The sequence below is a fragment of the Schistocerca serialis genome, chromosome 1 (genome assembly GCF_023864345.2).
Source record: "Schistocerca serialis cubense isolate TAMUIC-IGC-003099 chromosome 1, iqSchSeri2.2, whole genome shotgun sequence".
NCBI lineage: Eukaryota > Metazoa > Arthropoda > Insecta > Orthoptera > Acrididae > Schistocerca > Schistocerca serialis.
In genome coordinates, this window is record NC_064638.1 from 1,079,087,700 (window position 1) to 1,079,113,246 (window position 25,547).

The window sequence follows — 25,547 nt, forward strand, 5'->3', positions numbered from 1 at the left end:
AAGCCTCCTGGAAATCTAGAAAAATGCAGTTCATTTGAGATCCCCTGTTGATAGCACTCACTACTTCGTACGAGTAAAGAGGCGGGATGCATCTTCGTCAGTGGTACTTCAAACTTTATAAATGCTCAAGTACAGGACACTAGGCCAACAGGCAGGTTCAAAATGGTTCAAATGGCTCTGAGCACTATGGGACTTAATATCGGAGGTCACCTGTCACCTAGAACTTAGAACTACTTAAACCTAACTTACCTAAGGACATCACACACGTCCTTGCCCGAGCATGCGACCGTAGCGGGGGAGGTAGTGAGTGCTATTCTACTGTTCAAAGAAGCTCAGTTCCGGTAGAATTTGATTTGTGTGCGGAAATGTGACTTCAAGTGGCTGCCCTGTCGACACATTAATACTACGCACACTTTACACTCTCCCTCATTATCTGTTTAAACAAATCTAGCGACTGATTTCTCTTGAGCATAAAGAGATTTTCTCTGTCGAAATAGTCAAATTTCGATCAGTCCGGAACCGCGCTGCTGCTACGGTCGCAGGTTGAAATCCTGCCTCGGGCATGGATGTGTGTGATGTCCTTAGGTTAGTTAGGTTTAAGGTTTAAGAAGTTCTGAGTCTAGGGGACTTAGAGCCATTTGAACGGTTTACAGTCCGATCCACAAGGCGTAGTCAACATGGCGCGGCAGGTATTCACGACTATTTTTCACTTTCTGCAACAACTGTTTCAATATAAACACGGAAGCGCATCGATTGTTCGTTCTGCTGTATGCCCATAAGGACAATTAAATTCATGAAACTTCCTGGCAGATTAAAACGTGTGCTTCTGTGAAGTTTGGAAGATAGGAGACGAGGTACTGGCAGGATTGAAGCTGTGAGGACGGGTCGTGAGTCGTGCTTGGGTAAGCTCTATTGGCAGTCGGTCTTTGGCTGTGGAGCGGTGCGGTACGTCCCGTCCGCTCCGTGTCGCGTTTCCGGATGTGCAGTTGTTTACCGCGCCATCGCGCTAGTGTGGAGTGTTACAGTTAACGTTCCTGACATCGGATGGCTCTTTCGTATCGGAAAGCCAAAATAAAGCTGCAGTTCGACACTACGTACTCCAGACCCAAGGCCCAGAAGCAGAGAGATTTTTACGTGACGTGATACATGTTGACCCGAACGAGCTGCTACGTATCCTCTTATCTATTGTCTCCAGCGCTGTATATCTTAAGTTCACCGACGATGGGCCTGTGACAAACTTCTCAGACGCTCGACGGAAGGTTATCGGTTCCGCCACTCTGACGGAAGCGTGGGTGTGGTGACGCTCGAACATTCTGGAATGGTAACAAAAAATGTGCGCACGTTTGAGCTACCATTTGAAGTTCCTGTGGATTTGCTCTTCGACCCTATGGCACAGTCCTCGGCCATGCGGCCGAAAAATGGAAGACCTTCGAAACTTACCCTGTACTTAATGGGGTGCGAAAGGTCCGTATTGAATTTCAGCGTCATATACCTTCGTGTCTCATGATCGCTGGTTTCAGGGCGATAATCATTTACGAAGGTCAGCGGAGGACCTACTCCGGATGTGGACAGGTAGGACACATGCGTACCGAATGCCTGCAACTCCGTCTCGTGCAGACGGCCTCAGCCGATCAGATTCAACCGTCGATAGCGACCTCTATGCCGTTTACGAATGTTGCGGCGGCGAGACTGGAGACACCAGATGTCTATGACGACCCTTCTGTATTGGTGCAAGCCTTGGAGGCCCCTGCAGTAGTTCCTCAGGAGCCCCCAGTCTCTTCCAGCGCTTGTGCTGCTGTTGCCCTCTCGTCGAGCCCAGGCGCACCGCTACAACGACAAGCCGACGGTGCGGTGGAAGTTGAAGAACGGGATGCAGCCTCCTCCCCCTGCCCTTCGCCGGAAACAGAGGCGAGACAGCGTAAACAGAAATCGCCAAAGCGCCATAAGGGGTGACGTATGCAGGACACACGTAGATTAAACTGAATATGGTGGTGGTGGTTAGTGTTTAACGTCCCGTCGACAACGAGGTCATTAGAGACGGAGCGAAAGCTCGTGTTAGGGAAGGATTGGGAAGGAAATCGGCCGTGCCCTTTCAAAGGAACCATCCCGGCATTTGCCTGAAACGATTTAGGGAAATCACGGAAAACCTAAATCAGGATGGCCGGAGACGGGATTGAACCGTCGTCCTCCCGAATGCGAGTCCAGTGTGCTAACCACTGCGCCACCTCGCTCGGTAAACTGAATATGGAACAGTTATTCATTAGCAGTGAAACAGTTGCCTGATGAGATTAGTTTACAGAATTATCAGATAATTCACATGCAGAATAAACGGCAGGGAACATAATTAAATACGCCCCACATCAACGTAATTAATTAATTGAGCAGTCGCGCCGATTTCTTCCGATACATCTAGTGTCCGCTGTCTGTTTTTGCCCATTGCTCTGTGTCTGGACTTGGCAGAATCCCTAAGGACTAGCATTACACAAGAAATCTCGAGGACATTAATTTCAAGCAGAATCTGTATTCCCAAATTCCCGAAAGGCTTTCGACAATGTAACGCACCGTCCACAAACCGAGATACGACCATGTATTCGCAGTTACGCGAATGATTCACGGAGTTTTGACTCGAGCAACCCCTTGCGTTATACTATAAGGGGGAGTGAAAGTGACATCGGGCGGGCGCTGATGAAGTATAGCGCGATCCTTAATATTCGCAACATTCATAAATGATTTACCAGATATGGTCAGTAGCTGTAACGGGTTTCTCGCCGACGATGCTTTTAAAGGAAGTAGCGTCATTGGACAGCTGTAACGAAATGAAGAAAAACCTGTAAAAGCTTTCTACTTGGTAAGCTGAATGGCACCTCTGTGTAAATGTTAGTGGATGCTAGATAATGCCCATAATAAAGAGAAACAACTTAATAGCATCTGCATACAAGATTAGAGACAGAAGGTGTATAGCATAAAATATCGCTTTGGGATTCATTCTGAGAACCGATTCGATGTGAGTCGAACAAGTAAAATCAGTATTACGGAAGGCGAATCGAAGACCTCGCTTTGTTGTCAGGGTATTGCGAAAGTGTTGTGCGTCTGAGAGGGAAGTCACATACAACAGACTGCTGAGGCCAGTTCTAGAGTATTGTTTCCTCATGTCTGCTGAAGTCAGATGTATTCACTGACGCATTATGGGATCGTAACGGGTTGGCTGTTTAGCACGGCTTCAATTCTGCTGGGGAGCGCTTTCGATTAGGTGTCTGAATACCTGTGTAGGAATATTCGATTCTTCCTTAAGAACCAAAACCAGAATAAGTGCTGATGTTGGAAGCTGGGATCTGGAGCGAAGTCGACATTTCAACTCACACCAAAAATGCTCCACTGGTCAGGACTCTCGACAAAACAGTCCATTTCAGGAATGTCATTGTCAAAAAAACATTACCCTGAAATATGCTGCTTTATGACAGGCCGTATTCTCATACTGATACAATCATCGTCACCGAAACCTTCCATTGTACACGTCATAGAAAGCTGTAAAATATGTTCGTATCATTCTGCCTTTGAGGCAGCGGCCTTGCCGCAGTGGATAAACCGGTTCCCGTCAGATCACCGAAGTTAAGCGCTGTCGGACGTAGCCAGCACTTGGATGGGTGACCATCAGGGCCGCCATGCGCTGTTGCCATTTTTCGGGGTGCAGTCAGCCTCGCGATGCCAACTGACCGAATAGTAGCGGTTCCGGTCAAAGAAAACTAACATGACGACCGGGAGAGTGGTGTGCTGATCACATGCCCCTCCTATCCGCATCCTCGGCTCAGGATAACACGGTGGTCGGATCGTCCAGATGGGCCACTTGTGGCCTGAAGACGGAGTGCATTCTGCCTTTGGTGTTTTCTTAAACGCAATAAGGGGAAGACTCCCCAACAACGAAAAACATCCAGTATCCTAACAGTATCTTCTCTGTACTTCAATGTTGGCACTATGCAAGATGGCAGGTTACGTTCTTGAGTTATTGCCACAGGATATAGCGTGATTAATCATTCCATGTGACTTGATTGTAAATCTGTTGTTTGGTCGCGTCGCTCTTTACAAGAACTCAAAATCTCTTAGCTCAGAGTACAGAATAGGACGGCTTATAAGGATCTGCTCGATGATTGTATCCCATTCTTTTTAACTCGCTACAATAACTGTGCTAGCGGGCCCGCTGGAATCACTCTGGAACTCAGGAGCGAGTCCTTCTGCGATTTCACGTGATTTTTTACAACCACCCTCCGCAACGGTGGACGACCTCCTATCTGTCAGCATACAAGGTCTGCCTGGACTTGAGGTAAGGAAGCCTACGGTATAATTCTGCTGGCACCATCGAATATATTGGGAAGGTGATAATAAGATATTACATCAAAAAATGTTTTGCGTCACCTAGGTTCCGAGAGTTGTGTGATTGTAAGAAGCGCAACGAACAGTCCATCTGGAGAGATTTTGAAGGGATGATATGTCCCTGACTGAGTTGTTGTTCAAGTGACGTACAGTGACTAGTCCACTTTCGAAGTCACTGAGCTTTCCTGACAACCCTTTTTGCTGTTACTATTTCCACACTAACGACATAACACGCCCCAACTCTATTTCTACTGGCCGGTCCGCTTCCGACAACATCAAATACATTCACAGTTGCTAATATGGACAACCTTTAGCTGTATAATGGGATGACGACAGTCAAAATTTGTGCCGGACCGGGATTCGAACCCGGATTTCCCGCTTATCGCGAGCGGTCGCCTTACCATTTCGCTATCCGCGCGTGACTCACGGCCAGACCCAACCTTTCACATGTCGTAAACCATGTGTCTAAAACCTGTACTCATACATCTATTATGCATATTCCCTTACAGAGGAGACAGTTTATTTGAAAGTCGTTTGCCCTGTGTCGACGGATAAATACAATATTGTCGTGCCTGTGTTACTCCGAACCACGAAGTAATGTTCCTTCGGACACCGAGCGAGGTAGCGCAGTTGTTAGCACACTGGACTCGTATTCGGTTGGATGATGGTTCAAACTTGCGACCGGCTATCCTCATTTAGATTTTCCATGAGTTCCCTAAATCGCTTCATGCAAATGCCGGGATGATTCCTTTGAAAGGGCACAGCCAATTCTCTTCTTCATCTTTCCCTGATCCAGCACGTCCTCCGTCTCTAATGACCTCGTTGTTGACGTGACATTAAACACTAATTTCCCCCCCTCCCCCTCCCCCCCCCCGCCTTCGTACATGCACGCACTTCCGAAGGAACAGTGACTGCGCGACTGCAGCTGTTATGAAACAGGGGAAATGTATTCGCAGTTGCGTATTGGACAACCATGTGCTGTATAATGGTATGATGAGAAGGAAAATTTGTGCCTGATCGGAACTCGAACCCGGATTTCCAGCTTATAGCGTGCGGTCGACTTACCAATTGGCTATCAGTGCACGACCCACGGCCAACCGCCGATATCGGGCAAGCGACTTTCAAGTAAACAGTCTCACCTCTACGGTTGTATACGTAATGGATGTGTACGAAACAGATTGTGCACATGGTAGACGAAATATAAAAGTTTGGGTCTGTGAGTAGTAAACGTGCAGCCGGATGGTAAGACGACCGATCAAGATAAGAGGCGAATACGGGTTAGAGATCGGATAAGGCACAAATTTTCATTGTCGTCATTCCATTATACAACTGATGGTGGCCGGCCGCTGTGACCGAGCGGTTTTAGGCGCTTCAGTCCGGAATCACGCTGCTGCTGAGGTGACATGCCTCGGGCATGGATGTGTGTGATGTCCTCAGGTTAGTTAGGTTGTTCAGATGGCTTTGAGCACTATGGGACTTAACATCTGAGGTCACCATTCCCCTAGAATTTAGAGCTACTTAAACTTTACTAACCTAAGGACTTCACACACATCCATGTCGGAGGCAGGATTCGAACCTGCGACGGTAGTGGTTGCGCGGTTCCAGACTGGAGCGCCTAGAACCACTCTGCCACACCAGGTTAGTTAGGTTTAAGTAGTTCTAAGTCTACGGGACTGATGACCTCAGATGTTAAGTCCCATAGTGCTTAGAGCCATTTGAACCGTTTTGAACAACTGATGGTTGTCCATATTCGCAGCTGCGAATACATTTAATGTATTTCTTAATGGCTGTAGTCGCCGCGGTGCCCCTTCCTTTGGACATGCATGCATGTCGGAAGGAACATTGCGTCGCAATTCGGAATAACACATGCACTGTAGTATCCAAGTCAATTCCGTATCACACAGAGGTGTCACGGTACTTTTCATCAGACAATGTAGGTGCCTTGGGAACTTACATGGCAATCTTTGGAAGAAAGGGACGATCTTTTGGGAAAATCTTTTTCGATTTGGAGAAACGGGAGGCAAGGAAGCCTACGGTATAATTCTGCTGGAATCATCGAATATATTGAGAGGATGATAATATTACACACATCAGAAAAAATTTGCATCACCTAGGTTCCGAGAGTTCCGGAACCTGTACAGAAAATTGGAATGGAGATCAAAATAAACATCATCTCCGCCCTTCTTATTGCTCATTAAAACCACACATTGCATGTTGTGCCACCATACAGCGAGACCTTCAGAGGTGGTGGTCCAGATTGCTGTACAGACCGGTACCTCTATTACCCAGTAACATGCCCTCTTACAGTGATGCATGCCTATATTCGTCGTGGCATCCTATCCACCAGTTCAACAAGGCATAGTTGGTCAAGATTGTCCCACTCCTCAACGGTGATTCGGCGTAGATCCCTCAGAGTGGTTGGTCGGTTACGTCGTCCGTAAACAACCCTTTAAAATCTACCCCAGGCATGTTCGATAGGTTTCATGTCTGGAGAACATGCTGGACACTCTAGTCGAGCGACGTCGTTATCCTGAAGGAAGTCATTCACGAGATGTGCACGTTGGGGGCGCGAATTGTCGTCCATGAAGACGAATGCCTCGCCAATATCCTGCCGATATGATTACACTATCGCTCGGAGCATGGCATTCACGTATCGTACAGCCGTGACGGCGCCTTACATGACCACCAGCGGCGTACGTGGACCCCATATAATGTCACCCCAAAACAGCATTGAACCTCCACCTTGCTGCACTCGCTGGACAGTGTGTCTAAGGGGTTCAGCCTGACCGGGTTCCCTCCAAACACGTATCCGACGATTGTCTGGTTGAAGGCATATGCGACACTCATCGGTGAAGAGAACGTGATGCCAATCCTGAGCGATCCATTCGGCATGTTGTTGGGTCCATCTGTACCACACTGCATGGTGTCGTGGTTTGCAAAGATGGACCTCGCCATGGACGTCGGGAGTAAAGTTGCGCATTATGCAGCCTATTGCGCACAGTTCGAGTCGTAACACGGCGTCATGCGGCTGCACGATAAGCATTATTCAACTTGGTGGTGCTGCTGTCAGGGTTCCTCCGCACAATCCGTAGGTTGCGGTCATCCACTGGAGTAGTAGCCCTTGGGTGACCTGAGCGAGGCATGTTATCGACAGTTCCTGTCTTTCTGTATCTCGTCCAAGTCCAAATAACATCGCTTTGGTTCCTTCCGAGACGTCTGGACACTTCCCTTGTTGAAATCCCTTCTTGGCACAAAGGAACAATGCGGACGCGATCGAACCGCGGTATTGATCGTCTAGGCATGGTTGAACTACAGACAACACGAGCCGCGTACCTCTTTCCTGGTGGAATGACTGGAACTGATCGGCTGTCGGACACCCTCCGTCTGACAGGCGCTGCTCATAAGTTGTTGTTTTCATTTCTGGGCAGGTTTAGTGTCATCTCTGAACAGTCAAGGGGACTGTCTGTGATACAATATCCACATTCAACGTCTTTGTTCAGGAGCTCCTGGAACCGGGGTGATGCAAAACTTTTTTTGATGTGTGTATTTTGGGTAGTGGGAAGACAATGGCTCGAACCTTGACCAGTAGAGAGATACCGTGCCGGCACACAGTCGAATTCCCTCTCCCTCTCCCCTCCCCAGTAAGGTGGTGTAAGACCGTCGCACTGAACGAAGATTACGTTGAATCATAGGGTTTTGTAGGCGAAACAATGGAGAGTGATATGTAGGAGAGAAAATCGTTCCAAAATTAATGGTTTTTATGCCCCCTTCCAAAAGCGTATTGAGCCAGGGAAAAGCCATTAAATGCTTCTGCTCGCATACAAAAAATGGTTCAAATGGCTCTGAGCACTATGGGACTGAACTGCTGTGGTCATAAGTCCCCTAGAACTTAGAACTACTTAAACCTAACCAACCGAAGGACATCACACACATCCATGCCCGAGGCAGGATTCGAACCTGCGACCGTAGCGGTCGTGCGGTTCCAGACTGTAGCGCCTTTAACCGCTCGGCCACTCCGGCCGGCTTGCTCGCATACAAATCTATCTTATTATTATGGAAGACATGTATTCGCAATCGCGAATACGATTAGACTTGATCTGAACAATTTATTGGTGATACATAAAAATTTGTGGAGGACAGTAACTGTGTGAGAACAGAGTGGACACACACTGATTAACAGACACTTTGTCAGTCCGGGAGGTGTGCTCCGGTAATCTAAATGCCTAAGGTGACCGCTTTCGTAAAGTGGGAAACCCGGGTTCTAGTCCCTGTCCGGCATAAATGTTCATGTGTCGACAGTAAATTGTACAGCTGATATATAATTGTATTCGCAATTGCGATTACATGTAACGTCGGTGTCAATGTCTCGTTACTTAACCTCCCCACTACCCACGTACTACTTCACGCGGGGTGCATCCTTCATTGGGCCGAACAGACGGAAGTCGGAAAGTGCGACATACGGACTGTAGGGAGGATGAGGGAAAACAGTCCAATGAAATTTTGTGAGCTCCTCTCTGGTGCGCATACTTATGTCAGTTCTCATGTTGTCAGAGAGAAGGAGACCTTCGTTTCCATTTTTGTGGCGACGAACACGCCATAGTTATTACTTCAATTTTCTGAGGCTGTGTGCGGCCAGCCGGCCCATGGGATATAGGACTGGTTTGCGCGACCTTGTTGTGATTTTGACGGACACGTAGGCCAATGACTCGCCTTGTTTTTATTCACTGACAGTTCGCCGCAGCCATCCTGCAAACGCCTATATATTCCTTCTATGCTACGGTTTTCCGCACAAAAAAAACTCAGTGACAGCTCTCTGCTTGGAATCCACCTCCGTACCAGACTCCATTTTCAAGGCTACGTATAGCGACGCCACCTATCGGAACTTTATGAAACTATAGGGGCAGAAGCGCGAATATTCTACGATGTCTCGCAAGAAATTCTGCATTTTTTTACACCGACGTTGGACGAGAAAGAAATGTATTGAATTACTTTCTGAACGTACCTAGTAAAAATTTCAGCAGAAGTAGCGTAATCTCTGTTTTCTGTTCCGTCAATAGACTCCCTTCTATACGTAGACTAGCTGCGGGAAGCACTAGTGCTCCGTTTGCTCTTATCTCGCTGTCGCCGAGACCTTAAACTAACGAAAATAAAGAACCTGGTAGGGGATGGGAGGTAATCTCTGCCTGTCGGCCCACTCCGCGCTATACTACGCAACCCCAATCCTTCGCTGACTCTCGTGTGTTATTGGCGTTGGCCTCATTCTGCCAGAGGACGCAGCCGGGGCCCGTCGTGTACCAAAATCTGATTACGGCTGATTAGTGTTTAAAAATAGAGCGCGATCCGTCACGTGGTGCGGCGCGGCTGGTGACGTGTTCCGGCGCCTGATGACTCCCCGGCCATCCGGACTGCAGCGGATCGATGGACGGCGAGCCGGCTAAGTTGCAGAAGAGCTTTCACTTGTATACGACACAAAGCAGCCGGCCCAACTTCTCGCCTGTTCTTTTGGGGATGACGAGAGTTGGCTCAACTTCTCCACTACGCTAAATGTACGCCTTCTAAGAAGAGGGAAGTTCTGAGCGGTTACTTCTACAGTGCTGTGGGTCACATTATTGACTCTTAAGTTCCTCCGCTTATCCAACCCTCCAGTGATAGAAAATGATAGCAATATGTCGAATTTTTTATTTAGTGAATTGGCAGACTCGTCTGAGATGAAGAGATTGGAGCAGGACAGACTTACGTAGAGTCCCTTGTCAAACCAGTCAAAAGATTTATCTAATTGGGGTAATCAGTGCGAATATTAGATTAACCCCCCTATCTACGATAGTCTAAGCTGTGTAGCCTCTGCTTACAACAGGTGTTCAATAAGTAATTCAACACGTATTTTTCTCTGGCGCTTTCGGTTGAGAAATGCGGAACTGTTGTGGGACATCGACGGACATTCCCGTTTCAGGCCCTAGAGTTTCATGAAGTTTCGACAGGTGGCGGAGCTAGACCTAGTCTTCAAAATGGCGTCTTTAACAGAGGTGCGCGTTCGAAGCAGAGAGCTGTCATGGAGTTTCATTTGGCTGAAAGCCAGTGTATGGGAGATAGTCATCGCTTGCATAATGTCTTCGTAGACCTGTCAGTGAACACAAGCACTGTGAATCGTGCGGATGAGACGTATGTCATTATCGCAACAAGGTCGTGCAAATCTGTCCGAGCTCTAGCGTGCAGGCCCGTCGCACACAACTGTGGCTCCTGCAATGTTGGAACGTGCGGACACTCTCATTCGCGGTGACTGACGAATAACATCAGACGTCTCGCAGAACTGGACGTCTCTGTTGGTAGTGCTGAAACGCTCGTCCACCAGTCGGGGCAGTCAAAGGTGTGTGCTCGCTGGTTTCCTTGCCTTCTAACAGAAGATGGTTCAAATAGCATTGAGCACTACGCGACTTAACATCTGAGGTCATCAGTTCCCTAGACTTAGAACTACTTAAACCTAACTAACCGAAGGACATCACACACATCCATGCCCGAGGAAGAATTCGAAACTGCGACCGCAGCAGCAGCGCGATTCTGGACTGAAGCACTTAGAACCGCTCGGCCACAGCGGCCGGACCTAACAGAAGACCATAAAAAGTCACGAAGGACCATACCTGCGGAAGTACTTGCGCTTTACGATGCTGATGGTGATCATTTTTGTCGAACATCGTCACAGGCCTGATGAAACATGGGTCATGGCACCTTACGGCTTCCGTCTGTTTGGCACAAAGAAGGATGCACTCCGCGGGGAGCAGTCCGCGAGTATGTGGAGGTTATTGGTACAGGAAGACGTTGGCTCCGATATCGACCAGTAGAGTGGTACCATGAGGGAAAATATGCTCTCTTTGTAACGTGGGATAAGGCCGTCGCATTGAACGAAGATTACGTTAAAAACATGTTCGTATAGCCAAAAGAATGAGGAGTAATATGGTGTATTGGGATCCTGACTAAAACCAACTTGATAACAGAAAAAGGGTGTTGCATTACTTATTGAATGGCCCTCGTATTTGCAGCCTTCAGTCGGAAGACTGGATTAACGCCGCTACCCACGCTACTGGATGCCTCTCCTTCTTTTTGTAACCACTGCTTACTATTGTCAAAATTTAAACCTCCTGTATAATTTTTGATCCCCTCCACCACATTCCGCCATCACGAAACAGACGATTTCTCGATACTCAGTAAGTGTTCTGTCAGTCGATCCGTTCGTTTAGTCCTTGGTAATACGAATTTCCTTTCCCTGTATTTTTATTCTGCACCTCCACCCTGGTTACCCATTATGTTCGCCTGATGCAAATTTAGAAGTAAGCTACCTATTAATTCAGTGAGTGGTCGTATTTGAAGACAGTACCACAAAATGGTTGTACAGAAAGGAAAAAAAAACATAAACAGTCAACATAGGTTATTAGTTCATGATTTCAGTTAAAGTCTGGCAGAAGATGTCTGACGTATTTTCATTTTAAATGAGCAATGGATAAGAAATGATGATGGCAATTTGTGTTAAGAAATAAACTCTATAGTTTTCAAATAACTTTTACTTCATTTACTGCATGACCAGTTCTGTCGCATTTATGAAATGTACCGAAGTAAAACATACCCAAGAACGTTGCAGCAAATGTGCTCAGGAATAGAACGATTACATACTAAAACGCATGCTATAGTGCATGTTGTGGTGCAATGCAGAGCATTTGTATCTTAAACTTTTTCCTCACAGCACAGCTTGTTTCTGTGTTCAACACATGTAACGCACACGTCTCCTCCTTCCCTCTCTCTAGGTGCACCTCTTTCTATCACTGTCTCTCTGTCTGTCCCCTCATCGCCCCTATCTGTTCACCTCTTCCGATACCCCCTCTTTCTGCCCGTCTCATCCTCCTCTACACACACTCTCTCTGTCTCTGTCTCTGTCTGTCTCTCTCTCTCTATCTATCTCTCTGTTCATCCCCTCTCAAGCATCATCTTGTCCCCCTTCACCATCTGTCCATCTCCTCCTCCCTTTCTGTTCACCTCTTCCTCCTCTCACTCACTATCCATCCACCTCTCCTTTTCCGCCATACCCATCAGCACATGGAGCCTCTGCAGAACTGATCGATCTAATAGGCCATTATCACTCTCACAGCATGGATGTTGTGCAGGACAGCCTAAATGGCAAGGGTACAAAAATCGTTTCTTTTGTCTTGTCACATAGACCATCTTGCGTGTCAGGTCAATAAGCCAGACTGATATTGGGCCAACACAACACATCTGTTTTGCAGGGCAACCTACACCTCAGAGGGCAGAAATTCATTCCTCACGCCTGCCGTGTACGCTGCCCCACAAAGCAGATGGATAAGGCAGGCCAACCCTATTCCACACTACATAATGCTGGGCAGTACACATGGCAGGGGTTGGAAGAAACACGTTTTTGCCCTTCCTCTTTTCCTATTGGAGCTAGGAGGCTCTAACCTCCTCATTGCTAATACTCGGGAACTGTTCTGTTTGTGTATTGATCGATGAGGGGGGTTTGGAAGGAGACACTGAATATATATATATATATATATCCCTCTATATATCTCTCTATATATATATATATAGAGAGAGAGAGAGAGAGAGAGAGAGAAAGAGAGAGAGAGAGAGAGAGAGAGAGAGAGAGACAGAGAGAGAGACAGACAGAGAGACGCAAGGCATTAAAGCTCGAATCTTGCTGCAGTCATATTATTAACAATACTGTTTCATTCAAACCTTTAGTGAGCAGGTAGATCACTTGTAACACTGTTCATCTGATTTACCCACAATTTATTCTTCCTGTCACTATGGTATCCTCTTTGCTCTAATCCATATTGGCTTTTGAATTCAAGACTTCTTTCTGCCAGTTGCTTGGACGTGAATTTATGAGAGTTGATCTTCTGACTGTAAGTTGTCAGTGTATTTGCACTGCACCAGCAATGCCTTCCTTCATGTCCTTTTGTGTGTCGTCTAGTTATTGTACTTTCTTATTCCAGGTCCACTTTACAATGAAGAAGATTTTATTTATTAATCAAGAGTCTTCCATTTGTGCTACAACTCTATAAAATTTCAGACCGTTTCCTCTTGTTATTAGGCACAAATATCTTCCGTAATATTTATCTTTCATTCTCTTAGACTGCCCTGACATTCTATGAGAATGACTGTTTGGTAACGGTGTAGTTTCGTTTTGGTAGAAAGAAATCACTTATCATAAATACTCCACATAATTGTAAATGATTTACGCAGTTTTTCTGCACCAGTTTTGCTGTTCACGTTCTCATTGCCAGTGTACCCTATAATTTCACCCAAGTACTTCATGGACTGAAATTGTTTGATGCTGTCAGTCTCGTGTTGAGGTACCTGAGGTCTACATGTGTGAGTCCAAAGTACTCTGTCACCTAAAAAGAGGTCTGGAGGCCAGGTTTGACAGCCATCTCATGATGCTGCTCGAGGGCGTGTCTGGCCTTAGTAGTACTTCCAGAAATTTTTGCTATTTCATCAGAACAGTCTATAATACGACACTGATTGTGTGCTGGCGTAAGTAGTCGCCAGCAAACAGGTCACCAAAATGAAGTGCGAAGATCGATTAGTAGGCGCAAGATCAATCGCGCCTATCACGAGAGAGACCAGAGACACACTCACAAGCAACATTCCACCAACGCCCTCTCAACAGCATATATTAAGGCCGCCGCCGCTGATCAGAGAGCCTCAGTCAGTCATCCAGTTTGGCGCCTGTCAGTTTACTCGCAGAGCGGGTTTAGTTCATCACAGGCTACAACAGTACATAGCGACCAGATTTGTGACTATAGCAGGACTAGTTTACCTCAATCAGAATTGCACTTTACTAGCAATCAGAAACTAAATTTTGTAATAGCAAGACTACCGATATTGAAATTATTTCAGTCTGCAAGAGGACTATTACTGATAAGGTTTACTACAATACGTGGACTCCATTCCAGTTAAGTAAATGTTTGCAGTTCATGTAAATAAAGAACTGCATTAATCCACGAGTGCATTTGTGTTGTAGAAAGAAGATACTGGCCACATGTAACAAAATCCTCTACCTTGCTTACTTGCGGTACAAGACTGTACAGATTGTTCTACTTTTAGTCGCCATATTGATTCCAAGTATGTACACTGTCTGACAAAAAAAGTAAAGCACCCAGAAGACAGGGTCGATGTCAACATAGTTTCTCACTCATTCATACCATCGGAGCTGCAGTTTTCTGTGAGATGTGGAACAGCCACCAGAGTGCGTTAGTGTTATTCGTGTTTAGTACTGCTACCAGGTGTATTAGGGTTTAAAAGGAGCGTGATCAATATGAAGGACACGTAGGTGCTGCTTACTTGCGCGAGACTTGTTTATAGGAATCTGTCATAGTTTGAAAGGGGCCTCGTTGTTGGTCTCCATTGGGCCAGCTGGTAGAATCGTGAATTATCCAGATTTCAGTGATATAACGATGTGACAATGGCCCGATGTTGGACTGTATAGGAACGTGAGGGCAGACTTACTCGTTGTCAAGATTCCAATCGACCACGTCTGACCATCACAAGAGAGGAATGACATATTGTGCACCAAACGTATCGTAATATCCTCACACCGACACCTGCCATCCGAGAAAAGGTACTGCACTCCCTGCAATCATCTGCGTCAACCCACACCATCTGTTGGAGACTAGCAGCATCCGGACTAGAATTTTCCATCCTCATCGTAGGCTGTCATTAACACCACAACATAAACGACTGCGTTTTGAGTGGTGCCTTGACTGGGAAGCCTGCACTGCGGCTTAATGGCGTCCAGTTGTGTTCAGTGATGAACCGCTGTTCTGCAGTACCACGGATGAACAATGATGGCGAGCACGTCGGCGACCAGGGCAGAGGAGCCATTCTTCCAACGTTTTCGTGAGGGACAATGGTGCTGCTCCCCTGTCATGCTGTGGCTTGGACGTGGCTGGTTAAGATACAATGGTACGTCACAGAGATCCTGCGTCCACGTGTCTTATCTGTCATGCGACAAACAGATTATGGTGGCATTTTTCAACAGACAATGCATGTCCACACACACACACACACACACACACACACACACACACACACACACTGTCTCTATGAACTGTCTGCATAAAGCTGAGTTTCTCCCCAGATCTGTCCTCGATAGAAGTGTGGTACTAGCTTGGACGTCAAGCTTGTTTTAATGCCCCTACCACAGCTATTAAGGACAGGTCACAACAATTGTGGGCCAGCTTTTCTTAGGAGAGGATACAACGGCTTTATAACGCCTATCTCAACCAATACTGTGCATCGCTTCAGGCGAGAGGGGGTGGAACGTCCTACTGATAACTGGGCTCACACTGCGATTTTGTTTCTGTTTTGCCAATTTGTCTCGATTTCGAAATCGACAAAGTAATATCACGTTCCCTCTCAATCGTGAAATTCCATTCCGTTTCCTTCTGCCCTCTGGGTGCTTCGTTTTTTTGTCATTCAATGTATTTTCTACGATATTTTGAGTATTTTATCAGCACCAAGGATGCAAATAACCTGTCGACAGCCCTTACACCGCTTTCTATTGCAAAGTAATCGTCTACCATGAATTTTAGTTACTAGATAGAGTTCAAATGGTTCAAGTGACTCTAAGCACTATGGGAATTAACATCTGAGGTCATCATTCCCCTAGACTTAGAACTACTTAAACCTAACTAACCTAAGGACATCACACACATCCATGCCCGAGGCAAGATTCGAACCTGCGACTGTAGCAGCCGTGTGGTTCCAGGCTGAAGCGCCTAGATAGAGTTCGTTAAAGTCTCTTAGATTCAGTTAGTTGATTTTTTATCCATGGCGCACTCATGTAGCACAGTGAGCAGGCTTAATACAGTCATATTAATTTAAAAAGTTTACGTGTTCTACGAATCTACGCAAACCTATCAAATATTTGGTGGTTCGGTGCAACCAGTTTGTAAGTCTCTCTTCTACATTCTACACCAGATTAGAGTAGGGTAAGTTGTGCTCCTCTATCAAAGCTATCGAAGGATGGAATAAGCTTCAGCACATGAAACCTCATTATCTCATTTTGGCCTGACAGTTTCCCATGCAATCTGATTTAGAGGCTTGCCTCAGCCAGTTTTCGCTGCGATGCTATACAGTCGAAAGTATAGTTATAAATGATATCGCCTTTGCCTTCAATCATAAGGCCTTTTTAAAGTACATTTTTGAGAGTAAAAAAGTGTTGTTTACAGATATGTGAAGAAAAGTGAGTACGAAAGTGTCTAGACAAGAGTAACTAGTCTGGAATGCGAACTATCTACCGATTTTTCCTGACATATTACGAAAACGTTACAGAGAGGTTTCGTATCATATACGACTAAGAGGTGGTCCACAAGAGAGTGTGCAGTTTGTGTTCCCTCAGCGTCCTGTTGTGCCTGTTACTTGTACACTAGGCGAAACGCAGTAGGATGTCAGAGATCGTACTCGTCCGCATTCAGCTGCTATACGGTATCGTCGACAGCATTGTTATAAATGAAATTGGCTTCAGATTCATAACGACGTTACGAATAAAAAACGGTGTTGGCGGATTACGTTACGTACAGTACGTGACTTGAAACGAGTAACTAATCTGGAAAGTACACTGCCGTATCAAACTATTTCTCCCGGCAAATTTCGAAGAAGTTATTGTGCGCCTTTTCGTTGCCAGCCTTGTTATGAAAGCTGTCACCGCGAGTTGCGTTCTGCTCACACGTTTGTGAGAGGCGACCGTGGCTCATCAGGGTCGCGCAACCGGCGCAGACTTTTATTTGTGCCCAAGACGTGAGCTGTCGACTCGGATTTCGCTGGGAGGCGGGCCACCGCCCTGGGGAGTTAGTGTCATCCGAGTAGCGGCGCGACTCTGAGCTCTTCTAGAACTCTGGCTGCGGACCTTCTGGGCAGCCCAAGAAGGGGCCTTGCGGTGGTGTCGCGTGAGAGGCGCTCCAGAGGTCACCAGTGTCCAATTTAAGGATACGCACTGCGTTAAAAGATGAATGAACGAGCTAGCGGAGTGGTTAGCACACAGGACCCGTATTCCGGAGTTGACGGACTCCTATCTTCGTCTAGACGTCCGTTTTCAAACTACGATCTGTTTACCTTCGGCGTCCTTCACGCATTAGGGGCTTCCTCGCAACACATCCACCTTGCTCGCCTTACTTTTTTGTTTTAATGTCCAATCTCTCGTAGCCTAGTCTACTTCTTCTGTCGGGTACGCCTTGCAATCGAGGTTCTGTTTTGAAATCTCTTTGACCGTAATGCAACCCAACCGGGACCTTCCCGTGTCCCCACGCCTTTTCTCACTTCCTCGTTGTCTGATTTCTGAACAGCCTTTTACTATGTGAAATTTGAAGGAGGACATTGTTCCACCAGGCTGTATTTTAAATTACTGCTGCGTTGCAGCATGCAATAAGAAATTTGAGTCAGTCAGGGAACGTGTCCGGATGGCCGAAGCTCATGAGAAGCGGTAAATCCAAGTTCGAGCCCTGGTCCGACGTAAATTTTCGACTTTCGCCAGTGCATTACCATAAAGCCCTGTGTGACTGGAAGTCACGAGTTCCTAACAAACCCTTCCCTTTCTTTCCCCGTTCCCTGTTTCTTAATTTCAGCAGTTTCTTTTTGCACTGCACGCAATGCCAGCTCTCGCTAGATAGATTCTAAGTTTCAAAATGTGTGTATATTATAATAAAAAAGACTGGGGTGAACCACTCCCTCTGGTTCACAAAAGACCAATTTAGGAGTCTGCTCAATATGTGTAAGGAGATGCCCTGATAACGCAGCAAATACTCTTACTTTAACATATGCGACGGTTGGAACTTTAATAGTGGCAACTATTTATTTACAGCTCGTAGAAAATAGATACGTGTTTCAAAGTTTTACTGACCTTCAAAATACTCACCAAAATTGTGTAAAACCCGTTGCCAGCGATGTGGATGTCGTAAGATACTCTTAGCAGTGCCAGTTGTATTCACAGTTTGAGCGGCGCCGTCTATTGCCCGAAGAATTTGTAGCAGTTCAGAAGCGAATGCCATGAAGTGTTTCCTTCAGTTTAGAAATCGAGTTGAACTCACGAGGTTTAAGTCAGGGGAGTGCAGTAGGTGGTACAGCACTTAGCAGCCCCATCAGTCAAAGAAATCAGAAACAATTTGCACTGTACGTGCTTGAGCATTTTCCTTCAAAATGGTCAGGTCCTGCAGAAAGTGTCATCACTTCTGTCTCTATAATGTCCATTTTGGGAACACAACCTACTACCAACTTAGAGACAGAAGTGATGACACTTTCTACAGGACCTGACCACCATTTTGCAGTTAAATGCTCAAGCGCGTACAGTGCAAATTGTTTCTGATTTGTTTGACTGATAGGGCTGCTATGTACTATACCACCTACTGCTCTCCTCTGACTTAAGCCCTCGTGAGTTCGACTCAATTTGTAAACTGAAGGAAACATTTCACGGCATTCGCTTCAGAACTGCTACAAATTCGTCGGGAAATAGACCGCGCCGCTCGAACTGTCAACACTACTGGCACTGATAAGGGTATCCTACGATATCCACATCACTGGCAACGGGTTATACACAATGCTAGTGACTACTCTGAAGGTCAGTAAAACTTTGAAACTCGTATCTATTTTGTACGAGCTGTAAATAAATAGTTGCCACTATTAAAGTTCCAGCCCTCGTACATGTGTCTGCAATTCCTTTGTGTTTTAACTCTTACTTTAGGACCTTTCTCTCCAAAGGAATGTGCAGATCTTTTTAGAGACGCACGTTTCTTGCATGTTTTTGAACGATCTACGAATGGACAAAATTTTGTCAAACAGGAACTTTAAAATAAAAACGAAATGTAATTACAGCAGAGGCGCTAGGGAGCTGGTTAGGGAGTGGTGAGATGCTGGACTCACAAAATGTTTTCATGAACACTCCACAAATCGCAAAATACACAATTTAATAGTGGGAACATTGTTGACTAATATCTAAGGCAGTTATGGACCCAAGCCTCAACATATCAGTTAATACAATTATTGAAATATAATTTAAAAGAAAACAATGATCGTTGCACGAGGTACAACCGAAAGAGGATCTCTTTCCTTCTCTTATCAAAATAATTTAAGATACTTAACAGTTGCAACAAGAATTATAAACTACCATACGGCGTTGCTCTTTAACAGACAATTACTGATCAAGAACTTCTGTTGAACAAGTAAATAACTACACTTAGCAACTGCGCTAACGGATTAAGGCCCAGTGATAAATGCCTACCACAAGATCAACTTGTGGTAACACTGACCAGTCTTACGTGAAAAATTTTCACTATGCAAAAACTTCACTAACATTTAAGACCGACAGAGGTCAACAGAATCAAAGACCGGCGGCCATGAAAAGAAGTTTTACACTGGGCAAAAGTGCTTTACGATTTACATAAAAAGTTGGTTAAGAATAAAAAATAACCGCATTTAATCATTTTAATGAATCAGGCAAAAAGGAATACAAACGTCTCAAATGAGATCGACAGGAAGTGCAAAATGGCTAAGCAGGCATGCCTAGAGGACAAATGTAAGGATGTAGAGGCTTATCTCACTAGGGGTAAGATAGAGTGGCCGTGCGGTTCTAGGAGCTGCAGTCTGGACCCGAGCGACCGCTACGGTCGCAGGTTCGAATCCTGCCTCGGGCATGAATGTGTGTGATGTCCTTAGGTTAGTTAGGTTTAATTAGCTCTAAGTTTTAGGCGACTGATGACCTCAGCAGTTAAGTCGCATAGTGCTCAGAGCCATTTGAACCATTTTTGGTAAGATAGATACTGCCTACAGGAGAATTAAAGAGACCTTTGGAGAAAAGAGAACCACTTGTATGAATATCAAGAGCTAAGATGGAAACCCAGTTCTAAGCAAAGAAGGGAAAGCAGAAAAGTGGAAGGAGTATATAGACGGGCTATACAAGGGCGATGTACTTGAGGACAATATTATGGAAATGGAAGAAGAGGTAGATGAAGATGAAATTGGAGATATGTTACTGCGTGAAGAGTTTGACAGAGCACTGAAAGACCTGAGTCTAAACAAAGCTCCAGGGGTAGACAACATTCCATTAGAACTACTGACAGCCTTGGGAGAGCCAGTCCTGACAAAACTCTACCATCTGGTGAGCAAGATGTATGAGACAGGCGAAATACCTTCAGACGTCAAGAAGACTATAATACTTCCAATCCTAAAGAAAGCAGGTGTTGACAGATGTAAAAATTACCGAACTATCAGTTTAATAAGTCACGGCTCCAAAATACTAGCGCGAATTCTTTACAGACGAATGGAAAAACTAGTAGAAGCCGACCTCGGGGAAGATCAATTTGGATTCCGTAGAAATATCGGAACACGTGAGGCAATACTGGTCCTACGATTTACCCTTAGAAGGTAGATTAAGGAAAGGCAAACCTACGTTCCTAGCATTTGTAGACTTAGAGAATGCTTTTGATAGTGTTGACTGGAATACTCTCTTTCAAATTCTGAAGATGGCAGGGGTAAAATACCGGGAGCGAAAAGCTATTTACAATTTGTACAGAAACCAGATGGCAGTTATAAGAGTCGAGGGACATGAAAGGGAAGCAGTGGTTGGGAAAGGAGTGAGACAGGGTTGTAGCCTCTCCCCGATGTTATTCAATCTGTACATTGAGCAAGCAGTGAAAGAAACTAAAGAAAAATTTGGAGTAGGTATTAAAATCAATGGAGAAGAAATAAAAACTTGAGGTTCGCCGATGACATTGTAATTCCGTCAGAGGCAGCAAAGGACTTGGAAGAGCAGTCGAATGGAATGGATAGTGTCTTGAAAGGAGGATATAAGATGAACATCAACAAAAACAAAACAAGGATAGTGGAATGTAGTCGAATTAAATCGGGTGATGCTGAGGGAATTAGATTAGGAAATGAGACACTTAAAGTAGTAAAGGGATTTTGCTATTTGGGGAGCAAAATAACTGATGATGGTCGAAGTAGAGAGGATATAAAATGGCAATGGTAAGGACAGCATTTCTCAAGAAGAGAAATTTGTTAACATCGGGTATAGGTTTAAGTCTCAGGAAGTCGTTTCTGAAAGTATTTGTATGGATTGTAGCCATGTATGGAAGTGAAACATGGACGATAAATAGTTTGGACAAGAAGAGAATAGAAGCTTTCGAAATGTGGTGCTACAGAAGAATGCAGAAGACTAGATGGGTAGATCACATAACTAATGAGGAAGTATTGAATAGGATTGGGGAGAAGAGAAGTTTGTGGCACAACTTGACTAGAAGAAGGGATCGGTTGGTAGGACATGTTCTGAGGCATCAAGGGATCACCAGTTTAGTATTGGAGGGTAAAAATCGTAGAGGGAGACCAAGAGATGAATACACCAAGCAGATTCAGAAGGATGTAGGTTGCAGTACGTACTGGGAAATGAAGAAGCTTGCACATAATAGAGTAGCATGGAGAGCTGCATCAAACCAGTCTCAGGACTGAAGAGCACAACAACAACAACAATCATTTTAAGGTACGTTGAGCTTAAGCCCAAACACATCTCTTTAGGCACGGAGGCTATCAGGCTTGCAAACACAGTGAGCTTTACGGTGTAACGGCAGATCAAACACACCAGGTACAAGGGGTGAACTTCGTGAGACCTTCTCGGCAAATTACCTAGAACGTACAGGGTGCCGCTAACGACTGAACCAAGCTTATACCAAAAAACACCTCCGGACAGCATTGCTTACACCGTTTTAAGCGTAAGTTAGATGAAATCAGCTGTAGTAAATAATAAGGGAAATTGATCATAAATGTCGAGTCCTTCTGACCGGTATCATATAAAAGTTAAATATAGACCGCCAGACTAAGGCAAACACTACATCTCAGAGGGTTATAACCAAACAAACAGCAGCAGTAGCCGATCAAATATAGAGAAGGAATTTGCTAAGCGCGGCAGGCAGAATTGGCAGTCGAACAAATCACAGTATAATTAAATTACAACACAGGTGGCTAGTTCGGGCAACAACTACTAACAGGTAATACAGATTTACTAGAGTCAGTTGGCAAGCTGTCTTACAAAAACAGATACTTTTTCCACAGATGTTCGAGGAATTTACATTACCAAAAATTATCTTATGAAAGCCACGAGACCAACACAAGCATACAGGGCGGCCCCTTCCCGGATTCACTCTTGATTTCAATAAAAAAGGTATTACGTAATGTATAATCTGTCCTATAACACACAAAAATAGGCAGTGTTGCAATCGTACGGTACTTGCATAAAGGTACGACCTGAAATACCCTCAGTAGAACCCTCAGTAAGACTCCGAAGATCACGCTGTCTCCCAGTTAGGTTTGGTATGGTTTTGATATCCGATGTAAAGGAAGATCTCAATCCACGTAATTATTACAAAATTATACAACAAGTCATGTTTTCTAACATAACTGGGTTGAACGAGTGATTACTGAGTAACATATTCCCTTGTCGATGACATCTTCATCTGAGGCCATCGCCAACTAACAACAGCTTTGTGGAATTATGCCTAGGTTGACAGCGGCCGGCATCCTCACTCCAACTAACTCTTTTTTCTTCCGTTTTTACTGTTATTCATGGGAACAAAATTGAATGTGACTATACTAAACGATGAATCATAATAAATAATAATATTATATCTTTTCCACACCTGGATTCTGGACACAAATAAGCGCTAATGAGACAGTCAATTATAGTAACCGGCAACCATGTGATATGTTGTTGCAAAACATTTAACTTTCCACACCACTGCAACCACCGATCGGGTTCCAGGGAATACTCTGGAGAGTTTTGATGAAAATTCTACGTGCCACTGACAAGAAGACCATATCTTGAGGGTTTCAGTTAGTTTTTACCTCAGAATAATAAAAGGAAGTTCACGAACATATCATGTTGTTCCAGACAATATTTTTCGGAATGCCAGTTAAGAATATGCGATTTGTAGCATATTGAGTAGACTAAAGAAAACAGCATCTTCATAATCTTAATAAGGAGACCAGAATGGCTGGAAAGGGATGGATTGCAGATTTCCAGAAAGGTCTCTAACGGTCAGGTTGCGGTCAAATGGCCAGGATGCGCAAGTGGGCCCACGAACAGAGCGAGGCCACGGTTGAGGACAAAAATCGCTATTTGCGCGAAGTCTATCGCAAAATTTTTTTGAAACCGTTTACTATGCTTGTCCTAGGTAGTAATAAAGATTTTTCCTTTAAAAAAGATGTTAATTACATTATGTAATTCATTTTTTACTCTTGACTTGTAATAGATTCTTTAAATAAGTTTTCTCAGTACACTTTTTCAGATTTAAAACTGGTTTTCTAAATTTATTTACCCCTTATAGCTATGTGGCAATTATGCCTTCAGCGGCCTAGACACGTCGCCTCATTCTCCCTGTTGGTTGGAGTCCAAGTAACGTTGCGTGCATTTGTTCATATATACAGGGAACTATTATTTAAGGACGTAGACGGTGTGACAACCGAAAGTGTGTCTCGTATTTCGACTGCACATAAGACTGGATTCCTCCTACACTTTGGTTAAGGGGCCTGTAGATGCGGTTGTGAACCGCATTAAGAAATTATGTTCAAAATATAGACGACAGAATGTGTTTCTAATTTTACATTTTATATCTTAGCTTGAGTCGATACGTGGAGCTTGCGCAGGTAACCGAAGAGAATGAAGGAACCGCTCGCGAAAAGAGGGAAATCTGCGTTGGAGTTCCGGCCGAGCACAGATTTTTCGTATGTTCCCGTCAGGTAATAGATCCATAAGTACTACAGATGATTTCATGGAAATCGCAGTCAGCGAATTATTTTCTAGGAGATAAAAATGTTGAGACAAAATGAAGTAACAAGACGACAACTCCAAGCCTGCCGAAATATTTTTAAGTTATTCTAAATAATTTATGAACATAGGTTAAACAAATAATCATTCTAGGAAGCACACGTACAGTAGCACATGAACGAAGAGGAAAGAAATGGGTTAAGTAGAAGCTAGCTCCTGCCTCTGATGCAAGTGGTATAGAGGGTGGTCCACTGATAGTGACCGGGCCAAATATCTCATGAAATAAGCATTGAACGAAAAAACTACAAAGAACGAAACTCGTTAGCTAGGAGGGGGAAACCAGATGGCGCTATGGTTGGCCCACTAGATGGCGCTGCCATAGGTCAAACGGATACCAACTGAGTTTTTTTTTAAATAGGAACCCCTATTTTTAATTACATATTCGTTTAGTACGTAAAGAAATATGAATGTTTTAGTTGGACCACTTTTTTCGCTTTGTGATAGATGGCGCTGTAATAGTCACAAACGTATAAGTACGTCGTATCACGTAGCATTCCGCCAGTGCGGACGGTATTTGCTTCGTGATACATTACCCGTGTTAAAATGGACCGTTTACCAATTGCGGAAAATGTCGATATCGTGTTGATGTATGGTTATTGTGATCAAAACGCCAAACGGTCGTGTGCTATGTATGCTGCTCGGTATCCTGGACGACATCATCCAAGTGTCCTGATCGTTCGCCAGATAGTTACGTTATTTAAGGAAACAGGAAGTGTTCAGCCACATGTCAAACGTCAACCACGACCCGCAACAAATGATGATGCCCGAATAGGTGTTTTAGCTGCTGTCGCGGCTAATCCACATATCAGTAGCAGACAAATTGCGCGAGAATCGGGAATCTCAAAAACGTCGGTGTCGAGAAAGCTACATCAACATCTATTGCACACGTACCATATTTATATGCTCCAGGAATCGCATGGCGACGACTTTGAAAGTTCTATTTAGCGACGAAGCGTCATTCGCCAACAGCGGTAACGTAAACCGAGATAATTTGCTCTAGTGGGCAACGGAAAATCCACGATGGCTGCGACAAGTGGAACATCAGCGACCTTGGCGGGTTAATGTATGGTGCGGCATTATGGGAGGAAGGATAATTGGACTCCACTTTATCGATGGCAATCAAAATGGTGCTATGTATGCTGATTTCCTACGTAATGTTCTACCGATGTTACTACAAGATGTTTCACTGCGTGACAGAATGGCGACGTACTTCCAACATGATGGATGTCCGGCACATAGCTAGCGTGCGGTTGAAGCGGTATTGAATAGCATATTTCATGACAGGTGGATTGGTAGTCGAAGCCATGGC

The 25,547-nt window shown here is 44.9% G+C and overlaps 1 pseudogene; it reads left to right on the plus strand.

Moving 5' to 3' along the window:
• Window positions 1-3,558: 3,558 nt before the first annotated feature.
• LOC126428360 (5S ribosomal RNA) lies at window positions 3,559-3,676 on the plus strand (annotated as a pseudogene).
• The last annotated feature ends 21,871 nt before the right edge of the window (window positions 3,677-25,547 follow it).